Raw genomic sequence first — 11,879 nt, forward strand, 5'->3', positions numbered from 1 at the left:
TTCCACCCTGCCTGCCCCTCCCAGGCTTTCAATCCAGCCCTGCTTGATTCTAACAGAAGCAGAAATGACTTCGTTAGTTGAGAAATGGTGCTAAAATCTCTGTGCCAGATGGACAAGAATTTCTCAGGGCGGGAACTGCGGACAAATTGTGAATCTCTCATAAATGGCAGCACAGAGAAGGGGCTGTTCTGCCCACTGGGCTGCAGTAAGTAGAGTTTAGGATAGGCAAGGAGACAGTGTAACATAGGCAATGCTTCCATATTACATGTTGTGGTGTCTTGCATGAAGTTGGTCTAAATCTCAGCAGCTGCTACAGGAGAGAGTTCAATTAAGAGTTCTTGGTGCACCTCTTCTGCACCTTAAATCTTGTGCATTTACATGACAACCTTGTCTATCTGACGTGACAGTGGTGGTTTATGAATGCTAGTGTCAGTGGAAGGCAAGACCCCCAGCCTGCAGCAGAGGTAGGCACACTGCTGTTGGGGGCAGTGCTGATGAAGGTTAGCTCACTGTGTGCAAGTGCCCCCCCTGACTGCACTATAGAACCCCTTAGAGAAGATACTTTCACCCCAGTGCTTGGGCTGTGATTCAGCTGTGCCCTTTGGTTATGCTGCACAGAACCCAAAGGGCTTTGAGCTAAAACCAAACAAACGTTGGTGGCATTTTTATATTAATGGACAAGATCTGTAGTAAAGGCAGATACAAAGGAAGTTTCTAGGAATAAATACTGAATGTAGCTGACTGTCTTGAAAGTCTCCTTATCAGTTCATTCATTTCATATCCCAGTAGGTTTAGTAATAGAACAGGTTTTTAAAAGAGTTTTTTCAGATATATAGACTTTTAAAATTCTTTTCAGGTCTTTTCTTCCCTGAAATAACATCATCCCCCAACCAGATTAAATAGGTCCATCAGCTGCAGACCCTAAGCAAGAGCTCAGGTGGAGGTAAACTGTAGTCATTACACAGAAATGAAATCAGCTGTATGGACTTGCACCAGCCAGGAATCTAGTGAGGTGCTTAGAAATGGTTTATTTAATTTAAACAGTATCTGGGAGCAGTATGTGGGATAGAAAAAAACACAAAACAAAACAAAACAACACCCTTTTCCCTGGAGATAGCCTAGAAACTCACACTAGGATCATATCTTGCTGTAAGTGCAGGGAGCTGTTCTATACTGCATCTCAGCTACAGTCCCTAAAGCACAGCGAGATCTTCAGGCAGGGTCTCTGGTGAGTTGAGTCAACACATCCAAACTCGTGGGCATGTTCAGGAAAGTGTATCTTAATGATGCAAAACTGCCAAGTTTTGCATTTATGAAAAAAGGGAATGGTAATTTAATGAGTGCATGTGTCTCATATAGCTAGTTTTCTCAATTTTTTTTCTATTGATGTTAGTTACATTCTAACTGCTTTCTCAAGCTCATTCTTATTATAAATCCATCAGGATACTTTTTATTTGTAAATGTTTTGCATTTAGCTACTTCATATGTATACAGAAAACAAATTTAGAACTCTCCTGAGAAAAATTAGCATTATTTTATCTAAAATATTATTTTTCCACATGAATAACTACCCATATTCAACAGCGCAGCTGACTCATGGTTTCAATACTTACATAAGGGATTCCAATACAGTCCATATGTGTTAGTGCTTTCCAGACATTAATCAAGGCCACTTAAGAAGTATTCTGCCCTAACAAAAAAAAAAAAAAAAAAAGAGAAAACACATGGATCAGTCACCTGAAATCTATTGATATTTTCTGGGGGGCAGTGCTGCTGGTGTAGTTAGTAGGCTGCATGTAGGATTGAAGGTCACATGAGTTACTAGAGGGTGGAAGAGCTACAAACTGGGGCTGAAATGTTTAGCTGGTAATTCTTCTCATACAGACATTTTTTCAATGAAGTGTCAGTACTATTTTTGGACTCAGTGCTTCTGTGTTTTGTTACTGGATTTTCTGGATAGAAGAACAGGTGTTTTCATAAGGATTTCTTACCTAGCTCCCCATTGGAGAGGTAAGTGAAATCCGAACTCCTAACCTTTGTGCTTTGTCAGGTCTATTGTTGATCACCAAAACGAGAAACCTGAAGCTGGGAGTGAGGGGCGAAATATCTATTAGCCTTCTAACTGTTTGCATTTTTTTTTTCTTGATTTCTCTCAGTTTTCTGAAGGTTGTTGTTGTTGTTTTCCTGGGGGGAGGGGGGCCTCTACAAACTATGAAGTTACTTATGGGTAATTCGTGAGTTGGAGACTGAATATTTGGATTAAATGTTTAAGACTTTAGTAAACAATTTAATGAACTGAACAAATAACATATAGATATTTTCTTCCATATGTCAATCATCCTAAAACTATGTGAGTATCTTTTTTTTTTTTTAACATGTTAATGACATCTCATTATTCCATTAATGGTCTGCAGTGGGATTACGTGTATTTATTTTCTGTTGCTGCTTATGCATATTGGTATGTCTCCATGAGTATTAAAAAGTTAAGCTTCACTTTTCCTTGGAAACATGGAAGAACTGAAGTTTCATACAAAAAACTTCTCAGTATGCGTATTTAAATATTTAGTTCTAGTTTATACTTTCTTTCAATTCCTCTAAGCTTTACTATTTTAATTTTCCAGTCACTGAGTGATTGAGAGGTTGGTGGAAATAGGCCCTGTTAGATACCAGGGCAGCTATGTGCAGGATGGAGTTTTTCAAGTGACATGAATGGATACACTTTTGCTAATTGCTGGAGCTGTGCTGGTTTATACTGGTTAAAGAGCTGGCTCTACAGCTTTAGTGAAGCTATCAATATCCTGCAAGTCCTTGGAATCTGCTGATGTTATCTTCATTAGTTATATTTGTGGAGTATTTCTATCAGGACAAGGTGGAATAAAGTCCCTAACCTCAAATTAGAGAGGCAGTAAAAAAACAATGTATTTCCTTAGTTTTCTTCAATACTTCTTGCTGAAGAGCGCTCTGGAATCCTGGCTTCACGACAGTGTAAATTCCCTCATGATCTGAACAAGCACTTTCCTGGCTCAGTGCAAGACCTGATAATCAAAAAACGTATGGGAAAACCATGGGGGTTGAAGTTGATGCTATCCACTTGAAAATATTTCTGAAGTTCTGAAAGAATATCTATTAAGAATCATTTGCGCTAGGACATCTTGCATAAGGAGCTGGAGGTGTTTGAATATAAAAGCATGACTGCTTCAACTTGGCAATACAATTCATGCTTAAAGACAGTCGGAAAAGAAAATCTGAGCCAGGCAGTGACCTCATCTGCTCTGCTATCACTAAAGCAAAGTAACTTGGTACTTTAGAAAATAGAGGGGCTGGTGGGTTTTCCAAGACTATAAAATAATAATAAAATATGATATTTGATAAATGGTTTTCCAGCATGTGGCTTTTATTTATTTGGTGTTCTTTTCACTGTTATTGTTTAGCTATTTTTCTTCCCCATAATGATAAAACTTTTTACTTAATACAAATTAAATCCTGTGCAGTGACTTAAACTTCTCTTAAGCAAGCACAGAAAATGGATTAAAAGTCAGGATTAAATCAAAACTTTTGCTTTTCACAAAAAAAGTCCTGTGTGGGTAGGGGCTGCACTACTAGAAATCTCTCTCTCTTCCTGTTTTGTATTTACAAGTATTGCAACAGGCTGAGGACCTTGCCGTGGCTCATTACAGGTTTTGCCCAAAGTGGAGGAGAGGTAATGTTGTGCATTAAGAAGCTTCAGCTGTTGAGCAGGCTTTCATCTCAACTTGCAAAAGCTCAAGCCTGATGATGTCCCTTCCCTGTTTGTACTGGATTTGATGGAGCTTGATCTTTGAGAAAAATGAGTACATGTGGTCAAAATGAGTTTTGTTTTGCAGGTAAACTAAATTATTGACTTTCTGCAAGAACACAGACTTTCAGATGTGGGCTTCTTCAGTAAATTGTTCATATATGACTTATTTTTAGGCTTTTATAAAAATAATTTCATGATTGATCAGTATTCAGTGGTACTGCTATAGAAGTGGGTATGATGCAGGACTTTTTTTTTTCCTTTTTTTTTTTTTAACTCTTTCAGCTCTTCAATTTCTTTACAATGTTTCTCAGATTACCTTTCTTTCCCCTTCCCATGTTTCATGCTGTACTTGCTACAAGCTAACCAGGTAGTAGTTTATTTTGGTCCTGCTGAACTATGATACTTCTGTTTTTGTCTTAGCTGTGAGGCTTCAGAGATGCTTTGGGAAAGTGCGCCCCTTATTTCTACTGCATGTTTATCATAGGAGGCCTGCTGTGAAGTCATAGGATCTGACAAAATATCCACGGTGACTTCGATTGATGTTGTATTAGCCCCACGGTATTGTTTGATAGTGTTTTTAAAGCCTTCAGTTAGGTTCATAAAACTGATCATAGAATATTTGTATCCCAGCCATATAACCTATTATATGGTGATGGAATAACCTCTTCAAACCCTTATTAAATTTATGAATGTGGTACAATATTTTGTTGGCTTTCTTTCCAACTTCTGTAAAGTGAGATTTATAGATTTTTTTTTTTTAATTTAATCTGCTAGTCCTACTTCTCCCCCATTTTGGCACTTGATCAGTTGAGTTGTTGCTTTTCCCCATTTCACTGTAGTCTGCTAACATTTCTATCTAAAAATGCTTTGCAGCCTTGGAGAAATGTTTTTAAACTACAACTTTTCCTTTAATAAAGGGAAACAAGAAGTAGTAGAGAAAGTGAAGGAAAAGAGGTGAATATGTAACAGATGTGAAGAAGAGTGTGCTCATCCATATTTGTCTTTAATTGTTTGGTGTCTCTTCTAAAGGAGTGGGAAGGGTTATTGGTTTGAGAAAAGAATTGCTGTGACTCTGGCTGACTTTCTGTGAGACCATTAAAGCTCATCTAAGATAAAATCAGAGATGTTGATATTAAACTTCTTAGGAGTATTCCATGATGCTTTGACCTTTAGTGTAGCTGCTTTGGGCTAGTTAACAAGTAAGTGACTGTAATGTGAAACAATCTTATTAAAATATTCAAAACCACCTTTTGATCTTGAACGTAGGCTGTGTGTGCAAAAGCTACCATAGTGCTCTCTTTAATGTTAGCAGTGGTGCTCACAAAATTTGTGCCTTAATTTAATCTCTGCAATCCCATAGAATATCAAGAGGAGTCAATCTGATGAATAATTCATTCTTTTAACAAGGTTTGGGCTAAAGAATGTTTAAATTTGCTTTCTCTACAAGAACATCAGAGTAAGATTGAGGCTAACGTTTTCTGGGGTCTGTTGGATTTCTGGTAAAGTTTAGCTTCAGATCGGATCCAATTTGCCTTCAAGAAAGTAAATGCTTCCTTCTCTACAGCCCTGTATTGTATCAGAAAATACCAGGGCTCACATCTTCTTGCGACCTAGATTTGCCAGTTGTCTAAGGTCTGTTTAGAAGGATAGCTAATTTGGTTTGGTGGTGCCTACCTTTAGAAATTACCTCTCCATTGTGAGAGGTAGGTAATGTTTTAGTGGGGCCTAGCAGAAATTTTGACAGAATGGAAATAAACATTACTGTGAGAAGTGTCAACTGCCAGAATTTACTATGCAAATCTAGCAGTCTGCCAGGTGAAGTGTTCTGCAGGTCTTGTTTTTGCCAGTTTAGGTTCTTCATTTGCCTACTTATTTATAGGTGTTTTGTTGAGGTGATCAGGAACATGTCAAAAAATGAAGCTGCATTTAAAAAAAAATAAAATTGTGCCATGTAAAGCTGCAGAACTTTGTTTTATGGTGAGTGATATTAAGTCTTTTTCTAAATGTTCATTTCTTTACTTTCAAAATGATAGAACTGCAAAATATGTCCTGTGAGTCAGCACCTTCTGTATCTAAGAATAGTTTCAGAGGGAGATGGCAAACTAGATGTGCATGACAAAGCTACATAAAATGGTTCTTAGACTGTAACACAGTGACAGTTCTTCTGTGACAACAAAGAAATAAATATTCAGCACAGAAATTAAGAAAAATGCTTTTGGTGTGTATGAGGTATGTGTTGTGTGACACATGCATCAGCCAAACCATTGTTTTCAAGAATATCTAAAGCGTCTAATGGTAGGTCTGCCCCACTCTGCTGAATTCATGAAGCAGACAGTCTTCCCTGCAATCCCTCTTTAGGAGAGCATACTAGAAAATACACAGAAAAATACCTGTAACTCTATTCCCTTGGTGCAACATCTGAATTACTCTTCTTGACTACAGCGGGAAAACAATCTTCAGTTTATTTTACATCTCACACACCCTCACTGCATAGATTTTCAGCTTTCATTTTTCAGTATCTGTAATCAGACATACCACAAATTTCTCAGAGCATCTTACCTTTCTCTTTCTTTGGCTCTGTTTTACGTGGCCACGTTGCACTCACTCACTGAGATGATTTTTACCCGCTAGTTTGCAGAAGGTCCCATGCAAGTTGTAAATAAAGAGCAGGCCACAGGGCATTGCGTGATAATTCTACCTTTACCTCCTGAGTAAGGAAACCAACCTAACTAATGGCTTCCCTCCAACTAGAGATGTGCAGAATAGTAATTTGGATACTGGCAAACCAGGGATTTATTGTCAATTCAGAAGACTATGAGTGCCAACTCTGCAGTTCTCTATATCTCAACTTACAACTGGGATCAATACTGCACTCGCAGCTTCCCCTTGTATATTTTATTTATGGAGCACATATTTTGAAACTTTTTTCCTGTTGTTTTTAGAGTTACTGCTGCTACCTACTTTGATTTAGGCTAGCCAGAATTTATTTTGTTTTCTTTTGAAATTGGGACAACAACTAGGGATAACAGGATGTGTTTAGGAATGTGTGCACCTTTCTTTGTGTGTTGTTAGAGGTACCAGTATATGTAAATTTGCCAGTCTGATTTTCAGTTAACTTTAAAATTTCCTTCCACCTACTCTGTCAATGCTGTTGTCATGAACACCTGTGATGTGGCAACCAGAATGGAATCAAGTCTTAGGTGTGCATGGGAATTATGCTTTTGTATACGCCTGGAAAATTCCAATAGGCTTTCTATGGGCAACTACAATTGATGGTACAGAGGTACATTTAAACCACAGTCACAGACCTGAATATTCCTCTTTTTTTTTTTTTCTCTGGAGTTTGTGTCAGCATTTGTATTCAAATGCTCCAGCTCTGTCCCTGGTGTGTTGACCCTTGCAGGTTATGCTTGATGTTGCATTTAATGAGGAAGTATATGTTAAGTGATCACAAAAATGGGAAGCGCTACTTCCAGATTTTCACTGTGGTTTTACACCCACCTCTCTCTCTACACAGAGCAATAATGTAACCACTCTAATGAGCATAGGGGTGAGCTAATACATTCTTATCTTTGAAATCTAGCATGAGAATGCCTGGTTAACTATGTATAAGCAATGGGAAAAACAGCTTTTTTTTTTTTGTACAGAAGCCATGACGTAAAGCTGTACAGTCAAATCCACAATGGCACTTTGAATACAAACAAGAAAATACTTTAAATGCTGTTTGTCTGTCTTACTACATAGCTCAGCATTCACACGTGTTACTGATGCCAAAGCATGCAAGTAAGGGATCAAGCTGGCATTGTCTGTCTGTTTGCTTTTAGGGAACTCCTTCCTGTTTCATGGATAGCGTACTTATTAAAGTCCATCTCTAATAGCTGTTGCACACAGTAAACCCTATCATTCTGTCTGTCTGCTCAGCTGCCTTCTCTGATGGTTTGCCACTTTAAGGTGAAAATTAAAGTATGTACTGTATACAGAAAGATCAGATAAGTAAGATAATTAGAATTATTTGCTATAACTTTTTTGGACGGATAAAGTTTGGTTGCTGTCTTCCATAAAATTAAAGGAGCCTATTTGCTCAGAAGCAGGAGTCCCAACTACCAAATTCATTTCATGAACCTAAAATTATTTAATAGTACCTCTGTTTTGCACTTAACCTTAATTTTGCTCTTTAAAAAATTACATATTTTTTTCAGAAGGCCTTTTGTTTTAAATTAGGTGCATTGCCATAGTCCAAATCTATGGGGGCATTATATTTCCAGTTTTTTCTGGACATAAAATTGTCTTCTATTAAATACCTGTGAATTTGATGGTTATTTTTTTTTTCTTGGTGTGATCAGAGTAATAACAGCTGAACAAATTGGAAATTAAGCACACATTTTTCATTCACTGCAGTTAATGCATCCCAATTCACTGGACTTCATGCTTTACTGGTGACAATGACTTTGTTCAGGCTAATTGCAATATCCCTAGGTCTCAGGACTTCAAGAAAAACAACTAGAAAGTTCTAATTAAGTCCTTCTTTTTACCACCGGACAAAATAATCTTTTTTTTTTTTTTTCCCAAAATATTTTTTTGGTTTTCTGTTCTATAAACCACGGAGTATCAGTTTAACTGTTGCCTAAAAGGTAATGTGATGGAAGCCTGGCTATAGATTTGATATATTGCAGGAAGGCTGCATACATGAATTGTGAATAAGAGCAACAATTTTTCAAATATATATTGTCAAAGACATTTTCTTTCCAATAACATTGCACATAAAATGTTACAAGTGTAATGGCTATTTTACTTGCAGTTAAAAAGTGCATACAGTTGTAATATATCAGCTGTTGTTAAAATGACATCTGGGGATATACGAAGACCTTTTTTTTTTTTTTTCTTATTCTGTTTCAGACTTCTTTACTACCTTTGTTTCCTGTTAAATGTACTAGTATTAAAGAATTGCTTGAGAGGCACAGTACCTATACACATTTGTAAATAGGTGTATGTATTTATATATATGTATCTGTTCTTGGCAGGATTTAATACCTGTATTTAACATTTGTTACTCAATAGATAGTAACATAGTTGTTTCTCTCTAGTTCAAATATTGGACCTTGCTGTACAGTTTCACTTGCATCTGTCAAATACCAGTGTCCTAGCTGGCCTGTGGTTGTTCTGAATGGCTGGAGGTTCCTAAAGCTCTTTGAATGAAACGGTTGATTCTTGTTGCAGATACAGAGATCACAAAACTGTAGGGGTGATCTTAATTCAACTTGTATGGCAAAGCCAGTTGCAATAAAATTAATTCTTCAACTGCACTTCAAAGATATTCTAATACAGGTTGTTAAAAACTCTAAATGTCTGACAAAGAAATTTAAAGTGACTTATCGAGAAGGATTTCTCTGTTATAAGCAGCTGGTGTGCAATCCTTGATCAGCTGAGGACAAATGCAGAGCTTTCCTTTTGCTGAGGCCAGGATTTCATCTGCAGCGTAGGATTTTTGAAAAGTGCTTGTCATAGATGTTTGAAGTCTTTGATAGGAATACCAGTGCTGAAAATCCCTCTTAATATACTGTGCATATGGCACACACAAATCATCATGTTCCTTCTACTCATCATTGAATAAGTCATTGCTTAAACTTAATGCCTTATTTTTATAGTTTCTCCACTATCCTACACAGGAGTTTGTACTTGTGAAGTGCACACCACAATTTCTGAAGGATTTGCTAGCTATGTCTACTTTGGACCAAGGCTTTTAGAAGGGCAAATCCTTGAGAGCAGGAAGCTGCATTTATTCATTTAGAAATCTGTAAAGCTCCTTATTTACCTTAGCTTTGGGATTGATATACGACACTGAGAAATGCAGGCTGGGAGTACTGCATTGCCTGGAAGATGCTCCTCTAAACTTTCCCTGCTTGACCAGCACAAGATGACTGCAACTCCCTTCCATGATCTAGGAAGGAAATGCAACTGATTTGCCATGACCAGCCTCGTTTCAAACTCTAGAAATGAGGATGCTGAAAGCAAGAGTCTATTATGAAAGTTAATATATTTGAATACCCCTGCTTTTGCTGAATTGTCTTCTCTGTCCTTTTGCCTGCATTTCCCGAGCACTTTCATACTGCAGCATGTACTTTATCAAGCTCTATTCTGAGCTGCTTACCTCATTAGGTTTAATGTTTGATTAGTGAGTCATTAAATCCTATAAATTAGGACACAAAATGTATTCAGTTCTCCTTTGTTTTCTAGTAATGATTTGAAAGTTTTCAAATCCTGTGTGATATACTTTTGTCATGGGCAGGACAGAAGGAATGACAGTTTGTAAAAATAATAATAAAAAAAATCAATTCTAACCAAATATAGCGCTAATTCATCCAAGATTTGCACACTGAAATGACTAATCTAAGGACTTTTTTTTTTTTTTAATATGATACTTGGCAAATTCTAGTCTCAGATGAGCATCTTTCTGTTGTGTTGAGACAAAGTTTACTTTCAAAGGAATTCAGCTCTGCTAAGAAAGAAGCAGCAGAGATTGGGGGAACGCTAAGCCAGAGAAGTGCCATAGAACAGTTCAAACCTCAAGAATACTGTCAGTGGTAATTGCTCTTCTCTTCCCTTCCCTCCCTGCATCCAATCTGGTTTTCCTCAAAGTAGTCCAATATCAACCATTCCTAACATAATCAAGTCGAAAGTATGGAAAAGTTTAGCACAGCTATGATCAAAGCCCATGGGGTTTTCTTTCCAGCCTGTAGGCTACTTTTGATAGTAAAATTACAATGATAGCAACTTCTTTTGACTCGAGCACATGCGTGTGACAATATTTTAATGGTGAAAACCATCTTGCTGTGTGGGAGACAGGGCAGGGCAAAGACAAAAGAGCATCCTGGGATCCTTGTAGCTGGGTGTGATGCCCTGTGACAGGTGAGAGCATCAGGACTGTGCAGCAGGAATTGATGTTGGCTCCCCCAGACGTTCTGGGGAGAGGACTTACCTGCTGTGACGGACTTCTTGGAGAGATGCTAATTGATTGGAAAGTGGGAGTATCGGGAGTCCAGTAAATGAGCTGTTAGTGCTGTTTGTAACTGACCTGGTCTACTTGTACCATCTCTTTTCTGCCTATACTCCGTGTGTGTGTGTATATATATATTTCCACACACACTTCCACTGGATTGCTGCAAGCCTCCTGAGCATTAAAGCAGCAGTCCGAGTTTGGTAGCGATATGCTATTGTGCCTGCGATAACAGCAAATTGGCAGCATCAACCTTCTTACTGCCTAGTTTAGGCTGCTGTAGGGAGCAGGCAAAGTCAGTGCAATATGATCAAAATATTACAAATGCATATTTATTGGAACCATATTGTTGCCCTGACACTGGCTTTTTTATTTCTCTAATGAAAGTGGCTGCACATTGGCACTCTAATATTCATTTTGATACCTTCTTTCTTATGGAACCTTTTTTAACATTAAGGATTATTTTTCTAACACATGCTCAGATTCCATATTCCCACCTTAATCTTTTCCTTTATCACTCTTGAATGCTACGGATTGAATAACAGCTACTCTGTTAAGAGACTTGGCCACAAGAGACTGGGATTAATAGAGTCATACTGGTAGGACATTCTGCTGCTCTCTGGAGGCTGAATATCTCTCTCAGACTTTTCAGCTATGTGTGGCAAACATGAGCTAAAGCAGAGGATGTCTATTAATCTCCTAAATTAAGATTAATTTTGACTTTTTTCACCTTCACTTGTTACTTTTATGACATTGGTATCTACAGTGGAGCGAAGGTATTTCAAAGTAAATTCTTCAGTGAAGTTTTTAGGAGTTCTTTCTTGATGGGAAGTTTGGACTCTAGGAAAAGGAGCTAAGGAGATGGCTGAAAGCATTGGGATCTGGTTGAAATCACTGCTGGGGAAGAGAAGAGCTCAGGACCTTCCACTCAGGATGTTGGAAACTTTATAATGAGAGTTGGATAGGCAATTCTTTCATATCTGCCTTAAGAAACTGGGTGTTGAAAGATACAAATGTATTGTTGAATAATGAATTAATAGCACATGGTGTTAATATGAATATTTTTCTGTTTGTATTATCCTTTTACAGCTTTCTTCTTGGGGGGGG

The 11,879-nt window shown here is 37.7% G+C and overlaps 1 long non-coding RNA gene across 6 annotated transcripts in view; it reads left to right on the forward strand.

Annotated features, from left to right (window-relative positions):
* LOC308176548 overlaps window positions 1-11,879 on the forward strand; it is a 131,310-nt gene that overhangs the window by 53,889 nt on the left and 65,542 nt on the right. Inside the window, exons 1-2 of one of the 6 annotated variants that reach the window (XR_013938369.1) lie at window positions 1,311-1,866; window positions 1,961-2,010. The exons of 2 other annotated variants lie outside the window; for them this stretch is intronic. This is a non-coding gene — a long non-coding RNA (uncharacterized lncRNA). 3 more of the 6 variants (XR_013938370.1, XR_013938371.1, XR_013938372.1) reach the window with 3 other exon arrangements.

Source organism: Anser brachyrhynchus (genome assembly GCF_964034855.1).
Source record: "Anser brachyrhynchus genome assembly, chromosome: 12".
Classification (NCBI taxonomy): Eukaryota; Metazoa; Chordata; class Aves; order Anseriformes; family Anatidae; genus Anser; species Anser brachyrhynchus.